This window comes from Bos taurus, chromosome 3 (genome assembly GCF_002263795.3).
Source record: "Bos taurus isolate L1 Dominette 01449 registration number 42190680 breed Hereford chromosome 3, ARS-UCD2.0, whole genome shotgun sequence".
NCBI lineage: Eukaryota > Metazoa > Chordata > Mammalia > Artiodactyla > Bovidae > Bos > Bos taurus.
The window spans coordinates 110,763,941-110,783,681 of NC_037330.1; the positions used below are offsets into that span (position 1 = coordinate 110,763,941).

General features: G+C 52.8%; 1 protein-coding gene across 3 annotated transcripts in view; it reads left to right on the top strand.

The window, feature by feature from the left end:
- Positions 1–2,061: 2,061 nt before the first annotated feature.
- Positions 2,062–19,741, top strand: part of DLGAP3 (DLG associated protein 3) — a 61,928-nt gene continuing 44,248 nt past the window's right edge. Inside the window, exons 1-2 of one of the 3 annotated variants that reach the window (XM_010803623.4) lie at positions 5,873–5,968; positions 6,205–6,313. The gene's annotated coding sequence lies outside the window, so the exon portion shown is untranslated. Of the gene's footprint in view, positions 2,245–5,872; positions 5,969–6,067; positions 6,314–19,741 lie in introns of those variants that run through there. The other 2 variants (XM_005204733.5, XM_059884380.1) reach the window with 2 other exon arrangements.

A 19,741-nucleotide genomic window follows, 5' to 3' on the forward strand; every position in this document is an offset into this window, starting at 1 on the left:
CGTGGAGGGAACAGATGAAAACGACACCATTTCCTAATTCTAATATATGTCAATGCTTTTATACAAACTGTAAGAGAAAAGTAGAGAACCACACAAAATGTCCCTATCCTTTGTGAGATGCGTTTCCAGTTTCAGAATAGTGAACAGAATGTACATTTTAGAACTGAGAAGGACCTCCCTGGTGGTCCAGTGATTAAGAATCCGCCTGACAATGCAGGAGACATGGGTTCGATCCCTGTTCCGGGAAGATTCCACATGCTGTGCGACAACGATGACCATGTGCCCCAACTATTGGACCTGCACGCCCTAGAGCCTGTGCTCCGAAATAAGAAAAGCCGCTGCAATGGGACACCTGTGCACCATGCTCACTGCAACCAGAGAAAGCCTGCAGGCAGCAATGAAGACCCTGCACAGTCAAAAATAAATAAATAAAATAATAATAATTAAAAAAACCCTGAGAAAACGTGGCGGTGCCTTTTAACATCCTGCATGAAGGCTGTTCTTATGCTTCATGGCAAGTGAGATGCTTCTTGCAGTTCTAAAGTGGGTTCCTAGGATCAGCTTTCTATCTGATTTTCCCTGACATCTGGTCTTGGCTGATCTCTGGGCTGGGAATTCTCTGCAACCTCAGCTCAGGGTGAAACTTCTTGATTGACTAGGTCTTGTAGGCAGCAGGACAGGTGACCAGTCTACCTATCTCCCCCCAGAACTTTATGTCATGTGGCATCTTTAAACATCTTGGGAAAAGGGGAAAGAGTGTGACTCTCAGTTTTAATTCACTTGGGCCTGTGACTTCTACTTCTTCTATCTTCAGTTTCCCCCTTTATATAAGGAGAGCCAGTGGCCCCAAAGAGGTACAGGGAGAAGGTTGTCGGGTGGATATTGAATCAAAACTATTCCAAGGTCTGTCTATTTCTAGAGAGGAGGATGGTCAGTCTCCCTAGCCTCCCAAACCCACTCCTCACCGTCCCAGCTTTCCAGACCAGAAAAGGTGGACGAAGGAAGAGGGAAGATGGCTTTAAGGATGCACGCTACTCTCCACCCCAACTTTCAGCGCCTGAGGCCGAGCTCCCCTCACACCCACCTCAGGAAATCAGAACCCAGAGCCAGCCCCTCCCCAAGCGGTTTCCCCAGTGCGCCCCCTCCCCCCCATTACAGCACCGCCCTGGGCGCCAAGACGGATTCCAGCCAGGGACTGCTGCAGTCCTTTCTCCTCCGCCTCTCCTGGCTCCCGCAGCCCGAGTCCCGGCTCTGCAGCCTCCGGCTGTGCTCCGGACCGTCCCTTTTCCCTCCCCCACCCCGCCTCCGCCTTGGCACGACCCCTGGCTCAGGGCCTAGAGGTGGGCGGACACAGTGGGCACAGGTGGGGCCCCGGCAAAGCCCGCAGGTCGAGCGGGGTTTTCCCTCCACACAGTGGGGCTGCCTGGGCTGTGGGTGAGGGACTCTATCCAGTCTGTGGTTCTGAGCCCGGCACGGCGCCCCAGCCGGGGACGCAGGGCTGAAGAGGGGCCCTTAGACCTGCGGCCAGCAGCTGCAGTCGGGTAGCTCATCCGCGAAACCCGAAAAGCGTCTCCTAGAGGGATGCGCCCGGGGGGCTGTGTGACATTCAGGGTGTGACTGTGCCTCGGTGGGGCGCGAGACCCTGTCTGGGAGGCTGTGTGACTCTTTCCCCAAGCGCCCGTCTCTGGGCTTCGGACCTGTGCCTAGGCGGCCGTGCGTGACCGTGACACTGTGTGTGCCCGTTCCTGGGTCCCCAGCGGACGCGGACCCGGTGGTCCCCGGGGAGGGGGAGCTTATTCGCACCCCCGCCTGGGCCTCCCAGCGCCGTCGCTCAGCCTCCCCTAGGCGGGCGCTCCTCGGAGACCTGGGCGGCCGTCCGCTGGCGGCGACCTCGGCCCTCCTGGGTCCCGTGCGGGGGCGGGGAGCTCGGCCCCCTCCCTCTCGCCGGCTCCGGGCCCGGCAGCCCTGCGCGGGGGCGGGGGCGGGGGCGGAGCGCGCGGGCGGGATCCCCCCGCCTCCCCTTCCTGGTCCCCGGGAAATCCAGCCTCCGTGGCTTGGCCACCTCCCGCTCCCGCGCCCGCTGCCGCTCGGCGCTCGCTCGGGGCTCCGCAGCCGGCGCGGCCCCTCTGCCGGGGGCTCCGCAGTGCCGGGCCCCGTCCCTGCCCGCCCGCCCGCCGCCGCCGCAGCGCCCCCGGCCCGGACCGCCGGCACCATGTAACCCGGCCGGAGCCCGAGCCGGGCCAGGTAAGCCGCGGGGAGGGGTGGGGACCGGGCCGCGCGCGCCGCGCCCTCTGCAGCGCCCCCCAGCCTCGGCCTGGCTGCGGCCCCGGCGCCGCCCACGCCCCGGGCTCCGGCGGCCTCGGCTCCCGGTCCGGGGATGGGGGAAGGCTGGGCCTCCTCCGCCGCCCCCGCCCGGGCCTGGCTGTCGGCGGGCCTGACCAGAGGGACGGCTGGGAGACCACGAGGAGCGGGGACCGGCTCTTGGGGAGAGCCGCGGGGCTACCAGCCCCGGCCCAGCCCCGGGCCGGCTGAGGCTTGGGTCTGAGCGGGAGTAGCCAGCAGGGTGGTGGGGGGAAGTGGAGGTTTCAGGGAGATCCGGAGAGAAGTTTTCCTCTGCAGGTGTGTGAGTGTGAGTGCATGTCACTGTGTCTGTGATGAGCGTGTGTGTCACCGTGTGGGTCTGTGGGTGGCTGTGTGTGCCAGTGAGTGTATGCAGCGAGAGTGTGCGTGTGTCATTGTGGGTGAGTGTGTGCGTGTCCGTGGGTGTATGCAGTGTGAGTATGGAGGGTGTTCCCGTGTATGTATCTGTGAACATGTGTGTGAGTGTGTGTGTTGTCACCGTGTGTGCTTGGGGGGGGTCCTCTGAGTGTGTATGTGAACAGATGTGTGTGTGCTGGTGTGACTGTTTCCGAGAGTGGGTTCGGGTATCCGTGGCCTGCGTGAATGTGTGTGTGTGTGGTTGGGGGGTGCGTGCTGTGTGAGAATGTATCTGAGCTGGGTTCATTCGAAATCACGCACACCTAGGCTTTGTCCCCTCCTCCCCCAGGGGATGCCTGGTGAGGTGCTGGGGATGGGACAGAGAGATGGGACTTTTCTGAGGTCAGATCAAACCCCTTCCCCTGGGACTCCTCACCCCACTCAGGCAAGAGCTGCATGGCACTTTCCACCTTGGTTCCCACCTTCACCTACCCCAGGGGGTACCCTCTGTGATGCTACTGGTTGTGTTCTAGTTGGACACTGAGGCCCCTGGGGGTTGTGGGGTGGGGGTGCAGCTGGAGTGTATGTGCCTGTGTGTGCTTCTCCTTCTTGAGGTCTGGAACCTGTGTCACCCCAGTGATGTTTCACCAAGGGCCCTTTAGCGCCACGGGCTCAGGAGGCCAGGTGGAGGCTTCTGTCCTGTTCTTAGTCATCAGAGCAGGTGGCTGTCTCTAGACTCCCAAGTCCTCAATTTCTAAGTTCTGGGTCATTGGTTCAGCCCACTGACTCCAGGTGGGTCTGTGCAAAAGCTCTTTGAAGTAATAATAATTTAAGAGACAATGTCCTTGTATCAGTTCAGGGCTTTTGAAAAATGCTCCCCTCTCAACTCTTTCTCTTCTTCCCAACAGCCCCAGGAAACAGGCAGGGCAGGTTAAGTCATATGAAATTACCAATATTCAACTGTCTTTGCTTTTTACCTACAAAAACAGCAATTTCATGTGGTTCAACCTAATATAATGCCCACTTACAGATGAGGATGTTGAGGCTTGAGAGTTGAATTGCATTCCCCACAATCACACACTGCTAGTTACAGGTTCAGAAAGACTCCAACCCGGGTCTTTTGCTGACCCAAAGAGCTGGGTTGGGCCAAGGTTAGAGAGTGGTACTCCCTGGTGTGCTCTCTCTGACCCTGGTGGCACTGCCCTCCACCTCCGCCCAGCATTCCCTGAGTGCTGAGGCTACTTCTGCACCCAGCTGCCAAGGCCTAGCTGGGAGAGAGGGGGAGAAGAGAGGAGGGAGGGGTGGGAGAGGCTTCGTGAGTTGGCAGTGAATCAGGGTCTAAAAAGGGAGCTGGGAGGGCTAGGGTGGCAGGTGTTTCTAAAAGGAACACGAACATAGGATGAACAGCCTCAGATACACCCCCGCACCCCCACCCCCCACTGCCCCACTGATCTGGCAGGCAGTGCCCACTGCATTTAATGCCAGGGGGCTCATGTCCAAGGAGTGAGCTTATATGTAGTTACAGAATGATGGCCAGGGGAGGAAACTTAGAATTGACTTGGTCCAATCTCTTAATTACAAAGTGAGGAGACTGAAGCCCAGAGAAGGGAGAGGACTTGCCCAAGGTCACACAGCAAACTTGTGGGTTCCTAGCTATCTTAGCCCAGGAACTTTCCAAACTTCCATGTTGCTTTCCATTCCTGGAAACCCCCACTCCCACCTTTTGCTCCTTAAAACAGAGCCGAGGGGATTTGGGGAAAAGAAGCAAAGACTCAATAACCCTAAGGCTATAGACCCTTTGACCTGGGACCCCTTTCCAAAGAGAAGGAGTTAACAGATGTTCCTAAAAATGGGGATTCCTAGCCATACCCACCACTGAGGTAGGCCATGGCATCTCTTAATTCTTGCCAGTGAGGGGCTGAAACTGCTGCAGGCCAGACTCCCAGACTTTCTTCTGTGGCAGCAGCTGGCTGCTACCTGGCAGCTCACATCATCTCTCTCCAGTTGATGTTGGAACCTGGGCTGGCTGAGCTCCATTTTGCTTCATACCATCCAGTTTCTGATGCATTTTTTTGGCCTGATAGTTCCTTATTTTATAGGTTTATAGGTTCCAGTTAGGTAGAGAAGCTTCTGGGGCTTGTCTGATTTTGGAGGGTTTGTGGTTACTCTTAAACTCTTTCTGATTAAACTTTCCCAGAGTCTCGGGTAAATGATAAAGAAAAGTGTTCCCATTTTATAGGTGGGAAAATCAAAATTCATAGAAGAGCCTCCTATTTGTTCGTTTTTTCTAGTAATCTACTAATATCAGTAGAAGAGATTCTTTTGAGTGAGGGGACAGAGGAGCAAATGACAACAGAAGCTTTTGTCTAGAGGGACTTCTACAGACCCCTTCCAGTATCTTACCAGCCCCATGGTCAGGAAACCTTTCCAGAGTCTGATGTCATTCCCACTTGGTAGATTCAAAGCTTTGTCTCTCAGTGGGGGGTGGAAGAACAGCTGCGTACCCTCCACTCTACAAGCGCTATGTCTTGATTCCCTCTTCCCCCCCCCAGCCCCCCAGTCTGAAGGCTGCTGGCTCAGCGGGCCTCCTGCTGTCTGGGGAGTCTGGGTTTGAGCTGGGGTGAGGTGGTGGCAACATCGTTATGGTAACGAGCTGCCAGCTCATCGTTGCTAATAACTTGTCAAGTCCCTGGGCTCAAATGCAGCATGCCTTCCCACCATCCCTTCTCCCCATGTCACAGAAAGAAAAAGTGAGGCTTTGAGGGAGGGGCCTGTGAATAAGGGAGTCTGGGGAGGTGGGTGGCCTTGTCCTTGGGACTGTAGCTGGGGAGCTGTGGGGAGGTTGCTTGGGGACTGGTTTACACATATGATTATATAAGTTTGCATATGATTGCAGGGGCTGTTACATGTGCATATCCTGAAAACATACTTGTAGAAACCTGTACATGCTAGCTGACATGTTCATGTACCTTTACACAGCAGCCCACATGCAAACATGCCTCCAGCATCAGAACATGCTTGTGCATGAATACTGCCTCTACCATCTGAACATAAGGCACCCAAGAAATCTGGGTTTGTGGGGGTGTCCAGGTATGTGGGTGGGGATCTGATCTTTTTCTGATGCTGTTTCAAAGTGTCTTGTTAACAAAGGGACAGAATGGTCCCAGAGTTCCTTCTTCCTTCCAGTCAAGAGCTCAGAATGGAAATGACCTGGGGATGGTGTGAGCACCCAGCTCTCCAAGGCTCCTGCCTCTATCCCCTTTGAGCTCAGGTATCCCCTGCCCTCCTCACTCTCTGTTCTTTCTCATCCTCTCCTCTTCCTGTGTGTAAATATTAAAGAGCTGAGCCTGCAGGGCTGATGTAGACATGGGGAGAGAATGAAATTAAAAAGGATTCCCTCGCCCCTATCCTGACATCCCCACCCTGCAGTCCCCCGCTCTTGCCTCCTCCCCTCTTCCTTCTCCCCTCCCCTCACTCAGTGCTTCCACATATCTTTCCTCCCCCCAGTCCAGATGGGAGCTGGCTCTTTCAGAAAGGGGGCTCAGAACAGGGTGTGGGGAGCTACCTGTCTCTGCCTCCCCCCACCACATCTGCCTGCAGGGCTGGGAGCCCCCACGTGAGTATTTCTTTTATTTTTGGGGGTGGTGGTTGAGAAGGAAAGTGGTTTTAGAACCAGCTGTGAGTGGCGTTGAGAGGCTCAGGGCTGAAAGGAGGTGGGTGGGGTCCTCTCTCTAGGCTCACTCAGGGAAGTCTCGTGTCTGGGTTTCTTTCCTTTCTTTGGACACAGAGAGAAAGGAGGAGTACCAGGTGCCTCCGGTGGATGGGAGCGAGTGTGGGAGGGGCATGGGAGAGGGGCTTCTGTACTAAAGAGGGTGTATAGTGGGGTAAGCCTTTCGTTTCTGGCATCCTGCCTTTCTGGCAATGGGGCCACAGAGTGGCTGGGAGCTGTCCCAGGTGCTGAATTTGACTCGGTAGGATTTGCTGCTTTGGAACTGTCCTGAGTATTGAATGGGGCTGCACTGGGGGACCGGTGATGGGCAGAGTTGAGGGCTCACTATAAAAATTCTTCCAAATGACCCACTTTCCAAGGACAGAGTCCTTGGATGGACAGATAGATTTTGGGGTCCTTCCTCTGGCCTTAGGCCTCACTGTTCTTAATAGTATTTGGGAAAGGGACCCCTCTTTTCCTGTTTCAGTTCCTCCTCCCCTTTCTAAAACTACCATATGGTTAGTGTGCGGGTATGGCTAGATGATGATGTTTCTGCTGTGAGCTCTCTTCTCCTGGATAGTTTTTAGTGCAATAAGCTTGGGGGTACTGACATCAGCCTTTCTCCTACTGGGTCCCAGAAGTTCAGGCTCAAGGCAGATCTGAATTAAGAGGGTTCAGGTTTTGCTGGTTTAGGCCTGGGTTGGGTAGAGCTCAGGAGTTCTGGGTAATTATACCATGTAGCATACCCCTGCCCATTATACTTTTGAATTCGGGAAAGAGGCAGTGAAATACTCTGCAAGACTGTCTCATGTTTTGCCCAGCCCAGCCACAGCTCAGAGCAGCATTTGAGAGAGACTTTGGTTGGGGAGGAAGGTTTCCAAGCAAAGGACTCAAGGAGTGGGTGGGGTTGTTCAGTGCCATGGAGCAGAGAAGGAGGAGGCTACTAGTGATGGGGCAATGGGAAAAGAGGAAAATATGGGGGAGAAAAAAACTACTCAAATTGGGGGATTGGGGTTCTGGATTTCAATCCTCATCTTCTTTGTAAATCTTTTCCCCACTAACTTAGGGTCAGGATCATCTCAGTTTTCTGGGTTCTTATGCTCCATCTTTGTAAATCTGAAGGGAATAGAGCAAGGATTTATTTCTCTGGGTCCCTTCTCTTGTCATCCCAGGGGGATGAGAGCCAAATGTCAGGACATGCAGATGAGACTGGGGGGGAACAACAGGCAGGAGTGGATGATGGCAGCTTCACCTCCCATCCCCAGGAGAACAATCAAATATTCAAATGGCATCCTTCTTGAGGGGAGAGGAAGGAGAAAGTTTCTGGATGCTGGGCAAAAAATGGATGTGGCAGGGAGTTCAAGAAAAAAGGGGAGGCAGTTAGGGACCCCAAACGGAACCAGTTCTAACCTTTCCAGATGTGACTTCTGGTTAATAAGGAGCCCCTCACCCATCATGTTTTTCCTGTAACTCGTCAAGATGATTCTTCTCTGGTTGCTTGGGAGGAGCTGAGTTTTCCTGTGCTGTGGGTGCTGGGAGGTGGTGGGTGTGGGTGTGGGTGCCTGTTTGGGGAGGGGAGGTGTTTGTGCTCTACTCAGCTCTCTTGGTTACATAACAGCTTTGATAAGACTTTACTTTGGAGCTGCTGCTACTGCCTGAAGCAGTCACCCCTCCACCCCCACATGGAATGTTGGATGTCCACCCCCTTCTCCCTGGCCCCTTGGAGAGTCTTGCTACATTCACGATCTAGTGTTCCAGCAGCTGCTTTCCTGCTGGGAGGGGTCTTCAGTTTGCTTCCCTGCTCCCTAACCAGCTCCTGCTCTCTAAATAGTTGCTTCTTTTAGTCTTGTGAGCCCAGGTTACCCCCACTCTTTACATTTTTAAGCCTCCAGGGGTGGGAGGGTTTCACCGGACATCATGAAGCTGCCCTCTAGGGAAGAAGAGAGGTATTCCAAGAAGTTTTAGTGCCCAGAGACAATGTTTGTACTGTTCTTTTCTCTGCCCCAATAGCTGTTTTGGAATCTGGGAGCTGTGGGCCATACCCAGAGGGGCTGGGAGGAAGAACCCTGGCCTTAATATTTTCCCTTCATTTCTCCTTTTAGAATTAAAAAGTTTTAGATATATGGGAGTGAGGGCTGCCTTTTGGGTAGAAAAAGGTGCTCCTAGTCTGAGGTGCACTTGCTTCATGTTCCCTGCCTCCCAGGTTGTCTGTGGAAATACTGATTATTCCAGGCATGAGACAAGTGGATAACAAAGCCCTTTTTTGGAATGACATTTTTTTTTTTTTTCTGTGAGTGGGTAGAAATGGAGTATGTCCAGGAGTAGGGCATATCTTATTGATAATACGAACAACTTTCCAGAAGGAACTAGGAGACTGGCAAGAGGAGAGAGCAAATGCAAGCTTGTGGTGTCACTTGGAGAGAAGATGGACTTCCGGCTTTGTGCATAGGATAGAAAAGCCAGAGGAGAGGCTGGGTGTTTCTGCTCTTCCGGTGCCTGTGCATGTGTATTTCTGCCTGTGAGTGTGTATGTGACTGCGTGTATGTCCATACGTAAGTGTGAGAGTGCTGTATGAATGTGTACGAACACATTTGTGAGTTTGCATAGACACATGTGTATAGATATGTAGGAGTCTATGTATGCATCAGGGTATACATGTGACTATAAAGGCAATTACCTAATTAAACCTGTGGGGGTGGGGTGCTCACTCAACCGTATGTATATGTCAATGTAAGTGTGCACGTGAGCGTGTACGTGGCAGCACATGAATTAACAGCATATGAATATATGTATATAAGTTGTCATCCGCGTGAATAGATGTGACAGAAAGGATGAAAGAGAGAGATTCTGACTGAACACTGGGGCCGTTCAAAAGTTGTTTTCACACATGCTTGAACTCGATCCACTCTGATGCCTGTAGCTCTTCTCCAAAAATCAGGCTCCTTGAGGTCTCTCAAATTATCTTTCATGGGGCCTCACTCTTCCTCACCACCATCCGTATGAAGGAAGTTTGCAGAGGAGAAACCTGTTTAGGCCTTGGGGACAGCTGAGTAAGGGAGCTGAGCTCAAGGCTGATCAAATGCTATGGTGCCCAGGAGTGTATACAGGGAAAGAGTTTGAGAACTTGAACGTGAACATTACTACTGAGGTTTCAAGAATCAAACAGGACAGTCTGGGCTCAGTGGATGAAAGGGGCAGGGATTTTATGGAGGTCCACGTGTGTGTATCAGCCTGTGCACACATGTATATGTGTTTGTGTAGATGTATATGTGTACATCACTTGTCTTTGCCTTAATATGCATAACTCAACATAAATGCACTTTCTAATGTGTACATATGAAAAAATCTACAGGAATATACCTACCAAAAGAGGGATTTGTTGATGTAAACATACATGCTAATGCTCATATGTATATAGACAGAATATGCAAAATATGTATGCACTTACTAACTATGGAGGCATTTGCTAAAACTGAGCTTCCCAGGTGGTGCTAGTAGTAAAGAATTCAGGTGACTTAAGAGATGCAGGTTCGATCCCTGGGTCAGGAACATTCCCTGGACAAGGGCATGGCAACCTACTTCAGTATTCTTGCCTGGGGAATACCATGGACAGAGGAGCCTGGGGGGCTACAGTCCATGGGTCGCAAACAGTAAAGCATGATTGAAGCAAATTGACGTGCATGTGTGTCCTAACATTGGCCCGATGGCAACCCATGACCTCACTCACCCAGGTTAACCACAGCTTACGAAGAGTCCCTCTTCTACCACATGTGCCTCACATTCATCCATTCATTCAGCCAGTGTTTGTCTCATGCCTGTGTTGAGCCATGTACTGTGCCGGACACTGGGAATGGTCCTCGACCTCAGGTAACTTACAGTCTAGACCTGGATCCAAGAAAGGAGAGTGTTCAGGAAAGCAGGAGGACAGATGTATTCATGGGGGCTAAGGAGTGGGGGCAGTCTGTGGAGGGCTTGGTCAGTTCCGGAGTGTGAAAGGGAGGGCCTCAGTAAAGGATCCATAGAAGAGGAGGCCATTGAGCCAAGGCTTGAACAGCTATTCACCAGGTGGGCAACTTTAGAGAAAGGTGTTTCAGTGACAGGAAATGTCCCAACTGGTCTCCCTACCTCCTCCCTTGCCAGCCCCTCCTCCAGAGAGCTTTCCCATGAAAGCAGCCAGCCTAAGACAGTGTTAGTTGCTCAGTCATGTTGTATTCTTTACGACCCTGTAGACTGTAGCCTGCCAGGCTCCTCTGTCTATGGACTTCTCCAGGTGAGAATACTGGAGTGGATAGCTATTCCCTTCTCCAGGGGATCTTCCTGACCCAGGGATTGAACCCAGGTCTCCTGCATTGCAGGCAGATTCTTCACCGTCTGAGCCAGTGGGGAAGCAGAATCATGCCTTTCCCATGGCTTTCCATCTCACTCAGAGTGAAATCCTGAGTGCTTGCTTAGTAGGTCCTGAGTGACAGAAGTGCTGTGTGTAAAGTAGCCTCTGGTGACCTTCCTGATTTCAAGTTCCTTCCCTGCAAGTGCTTCCTTTCGGTTCCACAAAGATGCTGAGCTGAGCACAGCCTCATCTCAGGGCTGCTGCTTTCCCCTCAGCCTGAAGCGCTCTCCCCCCAGGTACCCACGTGACTTACTCCTTCATTTGATTCAAGTCTTCGCTCAAAAGTCACTTTTTTGGAGAGGCCTCCCCCACAGTCTATCTTAAATAGCCCCCTTGTCATGCTGTCCTCTCACCTCAAGAAAAAAATTTCAGCACTTACCACCTCCATTATTTCATGCATTTGCTCAGCATCTCCTTTTCCACTAGGATATAAACTTCATGAGAATGGAGCATGAAGAGATCTGGTGTTGCTTCGGCACCCACTGTGTTCCGAGAAGTGCCTGGCTCAGAGGCACCCACTACACACAGATCTTAGGTACATCACAGTGGCAGGCAGTGAGGAGAGTGGATCGGGCCGGGCCGAGATACAAGGTGGGGAGACCAGTTAGGAACCGGCTGGAAGAGCTTTGGTGGAAATTTAGGGTGAGGGCAGCCTGATGGGGAACATCAGGAGAGGAGGTGGCGAAAGGGAGACACAGTGTACACGACACACGCATGCATGCACATGCACACGTAGGCCCACGTGTGCACACGTATTACAGTTAAGCCAGTCATATCTACTGTCGTAGTCAAAGAAAGCTAAGGGAGAAAGTAAAAATGTCTTTATATGTTAATATGGTATGGATGCCATGAGCACTGAGTGACAAGCTGGACACCCTCCAGCTAACCCTGGATGATGCTCTCCACACATCTGCCTGCCTCTGTCAACCAGGCTCAAAGGACTGCCAGGCAGGTTCTGCCATCTATGGGGTCGCACAGAGTCCGACACGACTGAAGCGACTTAGCAGCAGCAGCAGCAGCAGCAGCAGCAGCAGGGCTTCTGCCTCAGCAAACAAGGGTAGGGTCCTGGGTCCTAGCAGGGAAAGGGTCTTCAGACATCAGAGTCACAGAGACTTAGAGACAAGTGGGGGAGGCACGTGGACCCTGAGAGGGGTGCTCAGAGGCAGCGACCTTTGGCTGGGCCCAGACTTCCTGAGGCCAGATGTGGTGGGAGGCAGGACAGCATCCTCAGAGGGCATCCACTGGGTGGCCCCCATCTTTCCCCGCCCCTCCTCCTCTCCCTGCTCCTCTCTGGTCCTTTTTCCTAGTAGGGTGGCTGCTGTGACCGCAAGTATGGATTTCGGAGTGAGCGGTTCCCGCCTGCCCCAGGGTGTGCGAGTTCAGGGATATGGGGACACCCAAGGAATGGAGAGCCAATTTCTAGGACAGACTGGGGGTTTGGTGGTAGGGGAGGAGTCTCTCTGAGAGTCTCAGCTTGGTTTGATTTCCTCCCTAAGGAGAGAGCAGGGAGACTTGAGCTTCGGTTGCAGAAAGAGGCACTGAGGTTAGCCCTCAGGCAGGCCCATTCAGCGTCTAGGGTGAAGCGACGGAAACTTAGTACCTGGGGGAAGCTTGGAGGCCGGCGGGTGAGAAACGGAGGAAGAGGTGGGAGCGTGGGGCAGCCCCTCCGGCGCCGCCCCCTGACTCCTAGGGGCCGGGGATGGGCGGGGATGAAGGCCTCAAGTCCTCTTTGAGAGCTCCTCCCCGAGACCCCCAAGCCTGCATCTGGGTTGCTTCCTTTCCAAGAGCTAGAGACCCGTCGGGCTTCTGGGGTGTGTGACAGGGGACTTCTGCCAATCTCTGCTCGCCTCTGGACCAGGGGCGGGGGCGCTGCCGCCGCTCCCCTCCCACCTGGGCTCTGAGCATGGGGGTTGGGCCGAGACAGCCGCCAGAGCCGCCCACCTGCCCGCGGTGTCATGGCAACGACTCTGCCCACGTGGACGTTGAAGAAAGGGAGAAGAGAAGCGAGGAGACACCACACAGACAGGAGGATGGGAGGGGGCTCCTCTAGGTCCTGCCTGCCTGAGCGCCCCCCGACCCCTCCGGTTGGACCCAGGGCCCCTAGCGTAGGGTGAGACTTGTGCTCCCGGCCTGGCTTCAGAGGATGCATGTCCTTGGGCGTCCTGAATGATGATGACCTTGGCCTCCTGTACCGGGGGCCGCAGTGGGGTCCTGGGGGGGAGGGGGAGCTTTGGCAGGTGCCGACCTCTCCTTCTCGCCCCACCCCACAAGGGATGGTGCCTGGGGCTGAGGGGATGAGAGCCCGACCTACTTCTCCATTTTCTCCCTATTTTTCAAAAGGAAAATGACCCACTTTTCAGCCAATCAGACTGGGGCCTGTTCCCAGGCTCGTTCCCTGAGCCCCCCTGCCCAGGCCTCTGCTCCTTCCTCAGCCTGTTAGTCACGTGCTGGCCCCTCTTCCTGAGGGAAGCAGGCCGCACCTGTGTGGAGGGCCCTTCCCCGCCCTCTGCGCCAGGCTGGGGAAGGGCCTGTTCCAGGGGTGGCCGGGGCCTGACTGATTCTGCATCAGTGCCCCTTTGGGCAGTCGATCACCATGGATGACGATGGTCCTGGGCACTTTGAATGTTCTGTCCCCCATCCCCTCACTCTCCTAAGATCCACACCCTGGAGAGACAGGAAGGGCTCTGGGGCTGGTGGGAGAAGGTCATACCCCCCTCTCATTCTGTATGAGTGGGTGCTGATGGGCCATCTTCCCAAGCTGCTCCATTTTCACATGGAAAGGGAGGGCTGGCAGCCCTGGAGAACCATGGCTGCTTGTCTGCCTTCTAAAGAACCCTCCTAGAGGGTTCTGTCTAGGCCTCTCTTCCCAAGCCCCTCCTCCTCTCTAGGATATTGGTCTGGGCCTGAGAGCCCCCTCCCTCCCTCAGCTATATTGGCTTGGGCTGGCTTGGGGGGTGATTAGGGATTTAATTATTTAGTTTCTCCAGCTCAGTAGATTAATTCCATCCATCACAGGCAGGCTGAGCCATCTCCCCATCTTAGGGCTGCCTGGCCAACCCCAGAGGGAGGCAGCATCATTGCTCACCTGGGCCCAGTATTAGATCTGGGAACAATGGATAAAGTTCTTGTTGGGGGAGGATTTGATGTATGACATTGAGCAGACGTGGGTGCTTAAGCGATGTGAGATGAACATGGGTATGTTGTATGGGGATAAATGTGAACATGTATGTGAGGTTTTGTGTCTGTGAAGCTTCCGTGTGCATAAGCATCCATGTCCTTTGGATGAAAATGCACATGTGTGAACCCTTGTGGGAACAAGTCTGTATGTATGTGTGCACATTATGTGACAGTGACTAGTTATTTGAGGACAAATGCCATGTGAGTTGTGTTGGATGAGTCTGCATGGCTGTGTAAGCTGCCTCTGGAGAACACACGTGTTAAATTGTGAATAAACATTCTTGGGGCCATGGATGCCCATGTGCAAGGGGAGGGATGGCGAGGGTGGAGATTTCCTGAGGCTGAGTGATGAGTCAGGGCACACTGGGAGTCCACTTGGTGATCTCATCAGACCAGTTTGGTCAGAGAGATGCTCCTTCAGATGTGCCAGGGCTTGATCTCCTAGTGGTTGAGAGTGTCAGGCCAGGACCAGATCCATATTCAAATCCTCTACCACCTGTGTGACTTTGGGCAATTTTTACATTTCTCAGCCTCAATCTCCTCATCTGTAAAATGGGAGTAATAATGGCACCTACTGCAAAGGATGGTTTTGAGGACTACACAAAAAAGTACACTCAGCACTTGACACAGTGCCTGCTCAGTTGTAGACATTCAGTGAGTTGAGCCTTAGGCTTTGGAGTTGAAAGGTGCCAGAGGTTGTGTGATCTGAAATGTGTTCTGTGCTTCAGTGCATCCTATACCATCCTCCAAGGTGGTTCTCCAATCTCCGCTTATATGCCTCCCTGGACAGGATACTCCCAGCTCTTCAGGAAACCCACATCATACTGGACCAGCCCTGTCTGCTACAGAGTTCTGGTCCAGCTGCAGGGAGTCATTTCCCTCATGCCTTCTCCCATTTCTCACCCTATTTCTATGCCCCAGCAGATGGGTACTACAATGGCTCAATTACTAACCTGAACTTATTGAGCATCTAGCCTATGCCAGATTTTGTTTATACAGAGATAAAGCAGATGGATCCTGGTTTTTAAGGAGCTCACACCCTGCAAACACATTTTTATCCTACTGTGTTGAAGTATGGGACCTTAGAGAAGGTAGCGACTGCTATGCCCTGGGGTTGATAAGGTGGGCAAGCTTAGGTGAGGTTTCTTGGAAGAGAGGGTGCCTGAACTGCATCGGAGGCAAAGGTAGGGGGACAGGCTTTCCATATGGAAGAATCCTACAGTCTGTGCTGACTCCTCTCCCCATTCTCTCTCCTGTTGTGGTCCTGGCTCCTGCTAAGCCCAGGAATCTAGAGAAGAGAGCAGAGGTTAAGATACCCTGGATGCTGGGGGAGGACCAGGCAGAGCTGAGGAGTGAGAGGTGCCACCTCATGAACCTGGCTGTTAACCAACCAGCCAGCCCTCATGGGACCCAGCTCTGTGCTTGAATCCTTTGTGGGAGAGGCCTGGAGGAGACAGCAGGCAGCCCCTGTCCCAACTCACACAGAGAGCCTGCAGGGCAGTGTGCCAGCCCAGGAGGCAGGCTTCGTGAGGGAACAAGACCTGTGGGCCAGGGAGTAGGACAGGCCACAGGCCTGACCTGGCTGAGAAACTGCTGCCCAGTGGACCCTTGCCATAGACTGGGGATTCTGCCTGTTGTTTTCTGATAGCAGGCTCAAGGCTGGCAGCATTCTGGAGCCCAGGGCAGCAACAGCCCAAGTCCCACCAAACACATACAAATAAAAGAAGACACTAAGGTGCTGAAGTCAGAAGTAGCCAACATGTGGAAACACATGTGCTAGTTGCCTTGGACGGATCAACTTGAGTACTCATTGCTGCAACTTAGGAGGTAGGTTTTGTTAGCCCTGCTTTACAGATGACAGAATTGAGACCTGTGGTCATGCAGGTAGGCTGAGAGAAAATGGTTGGAAGCAGATGATTGTCTTCGCAATACCCAGCAAAACGTCACTCTGGACTTGCCCTCCCAGATCCTTGGAGCTGGAAGAGAGACCATTAGCCCTGGCTGCAGGAGTTGCTGGGGTCTACAGATCAAGGGCCTCTGGTTCCCTCAGATGCCATCATCTTTGACCACTGGGGCTGCTCTGCTGTCTTCAGCATCTCCAGGGGTGGGAGGTCTTCAAAAAGAACCCAGGCAAACAGAAGGTCCTGGGTGAAACATGGAACAAGTGAGTTTTCAGTTGTGGATCCCTGGTCCAGATCTGAGTCAGGTGTGTCTCCAGCCTCTGCTGGAGGCTGAGAAATCCTCTCAAAGGCCCTGCTTCCAAATCTCACTGGTTCTCGCAGTTTCTCCCTGGTTGTCAGGAGCTAACTCTCAGCGCTGTGCTGTTTTACCTGCATGACCTTAATACTCATGACATTGTGGTGAGAAGGGACCTATGCTTGCTCCCATTTGAAAAGTGAAGACACTGAACTAGAGGGAGAGGTCCAGAGACTTCCTTAAGGCTTCATGTCTAGTAACCGGTGGACCCTGGAGGCCCAGGACCCACAGGCTGTCTCGCTAGCTATCCCTGACCAGGGTCCTATAGGATTCTAATCCTGGTGGTCTGTCTCTCAGTGGTGGACTGGGATGTCTTCCCCAAAACAGGCAGGTAGAAGGGGGAGCATAGGCAGGCAGACCCTCCTGAGGACTGATCAGTTGACAAAAAGGGAAGAATGGGCCCAAAGCAGTTGACCATGGCTGCGGCTAGGGGGTGAGGCGTGAGACTGAGCAGCCTGAACTGTATCGCTTATTGCCTTTGACAGCCCTGAAAAAGCCTGAACTTTGCTTCTGGCACCTCTTGGCCACATGGCTTCTGCTGGGAGAGGAGCTGGAGCCCAGATTGTCTGGAAGAAGAGAGCAATTTGGGGCTGGGAGATTCCCCTCCTCTTCCCCCTCACTGCCTTCCTTGAAGGCAAAGGGGGCACATCTGGAGAGCCCCAGACGTGGCTGAAAAAGGACTATCCTTACCTGCTAGTTGAGAGGGGCTAGATAAACATGATGAGCAGGGCTGGGTTTGGTGGTGGGATTTCTAATACCACACCCTCCAGAGGCTCTCCAGAGCCCTTAGGGGGAAAGGAGTGGAGGTCCTGTCTGTGGGCTGTTGGGCACAGGAGTAGAGTGGAAAGTGAAGACATGCAGCCATACACTTGATACTTTCTGAACACCTGTTCATGCCAGGCATTGTTCTAGACACTCAGAGTACCACAGCACGTGACAGACAAAGTCCCTGCCCCGCTGGGGCTTTTATTCTGCTATGGGGAGACATACTATAAACATGGGCTAGATAAAGAAAATAATTTCAAAGAGCGATAGCCCTATGAAGGCAATGGAAACAGGTGATGTGGAGCATTCCTGGGGGAGGGAGCTCGACTTCAGCTAGTGAGTGGTCAGGGAAGGCTTCTCGGAGCTGAGACCTGAAAGATCAGACAGAAGAAGCCATGGGAATATCTGGGGCAGAGTGTTCCAGCAGAGAGAACATCAAGTATAAAGCCCCCTGAGGTGGGATTTTCAAAGAGATTATAGGTAGTATGGGTTATTCACAGGCTGAGCACCGTCTGATGGGTCAGGAGATGGATTTAGCCTTTGGATCTTCCCGTGTCACAAGTGTTTTGGAGCAGTAAGCCCATTTTCTGTAAAATTCCTACCCTAAACCCCCAGGAGGAGTTCATTAAATAAAGTAATAAAAGTGAATGGAAAAGATCCCAACCCTCCCTCTTATTCTGTTCACCCTTCCTTCTTTCCACTTTTTGGGGCAGTGAGGGGAAGAGAACGTTTTTCTCGGGTCCAAAGGGTGGAGGTTGGGCAGAAGCCATGCGGAGTCTTCAGCGACAAATCTGGGGAGTGAGGTGAAGAGAGGCCAGGGGCGAGGAAACCAGCCCAGCAGCAGAGATCCTGCCCAAGAGAGCGGAACAAAGCCAGTGCTGAAATGGTCAAGGGGGCTCAGACAGCCCTGGATGCAGGATAAGGTGGGGGGCCAGAGGAGGAAGGCCCATCAGTGAGCATGGGGTACAGGTCAGAGGCTCTGTGTCAGGGCTCCCCAGTAGCTGGCCCCTTCACAGTGGACAAAACAGCCTCAGCCTCCAAGCTGCTGTCAGGATAGGGGGTGGAGGAGGACTGGAAAGGGAAACTGAGGCAGAATTCTGGCCATTCTGGTTAGGCTGACCCAGGGAAGGAGAAGAAAGCCTGAAGCTCTGAGGTCCTCCACCCACAGCCATGGAAGAGCCCAGGCCTACGGCAGTGAGCTGAGTTCCAGGCCTAAGTTGCTGTAAGTTCTGCTGTATTGGAACTGGTATGGGGATGACCTCAGAGGCTCAGTGTGAGGGGACTAGAGAAGGCTGATCCCCAGCCAGAGAGCAACCGTACCCTTTGCTGCCATCTGGACCATCATGTCCAGTGTGTACCTCTTCCAGACAGCTTCTTGGGGGAAGGCATGAAGCAGTTAATACTTGCTTTTTTGAAATCTTTAACCCAAATCATCACTTTGTGTTCACCTCTGAGACACTGGCCTTTGTCAAAGGCTCCTTGATCCTTGAGGGTGCAGGTGTGGATGATTTTGAGGAAGAACTGCCTTTTTCTTTTTTTTAAAATATGTATTTAATTATTTGACTGCACGAGGTCTCACTTGCAGCATGCAGAGCTTTTTTAGTTGCAGCATGGGAACTCTTAATTGTGGCATGTGGGATCTAGTTCCCTGACCAAGGATTGACCCTGGGCCACCCGCACTGGAAGTGAGGAATCTTAGTCACTGGACCACCAGGGAAGTCTCAGAACTGGTTTTTTTTTTTTTTTTTCCCTATAGAATACTTTTGGTCTTATACAATTGTCCCAGAGAGATTAAGTGACCTACTCAAGGTCACACTGTAAACCCATGGAGGAAGTTTAAAAAATGAAAATACAAATACCTATCGCTCCTTTATTGAGGATTCACCATGTGCCAGGCACAGTATTATATGCTTTACCTGGTTGACCCTCACAGCCTTCATAGCTTTCTGATAACTCTAATTGTACAAAGAGAAAATAGGCTGAACGAGGCGAACCATCTGCCCAGGTACATACAGCTAGCGAGTGAATGGAAAGGGATTTGAACCCAGAGAGTCTGACAACAGAGGCTATACCAGGAACTACTTTGATGCAGGAAATCCAGGAGTCACCTAGGTCTCAAGAAAGGAAAATCAGCTGGCTTGACCAAGCAGGGCCCTGGGGGAGAGGAAAAGAAAGCACCGTGACTCTTTTCCTCTGCAGCCCTTTTCCTTCCTCCATTTTCCATTCTTTTTCTGGAAGGTAATTGCTTGGGGCAGTGACAACCTCCTGGCGAATTACACAGCTGGTTTCCCAGTGAGATTTGTAACAACAACCCCGCCAGCCTGGCAGCCCCAGCAAGTTCCGGTTTAAGAAACTAATTGCTGGATTGTGTAGTTGGTGCTAAATTGGGTAATTTCTTGGTGACGGCATGTGTGCCACTTCTTCCAATCCCAGAAAGATGTGAGTTGCATCAGAGAATGTGTCACACATGGCACCCTCCTATTTCCCAGCCAGCCACAGGCGATCGCAAGAGTGGCTGCTTCCCTGGGCCCAGAAGTTCACCCCCTGGGCAGCTCGCTGTGTCCTGGGGAAGTAGGTAGATGCTTTGGTGCCATATAATGGGGGAAAGTAACACCAGCACCCAGAGTTGTCTGAGGGCTTCAGGGAGCCTCCTCTATTCTCTACTCGTTTGACCTTGGACTTGGGACAAATTCAGTACTCACCACACAGGGGAAAGGGCTAAACCACACTCTGGTTACCTCTGAAGAGTG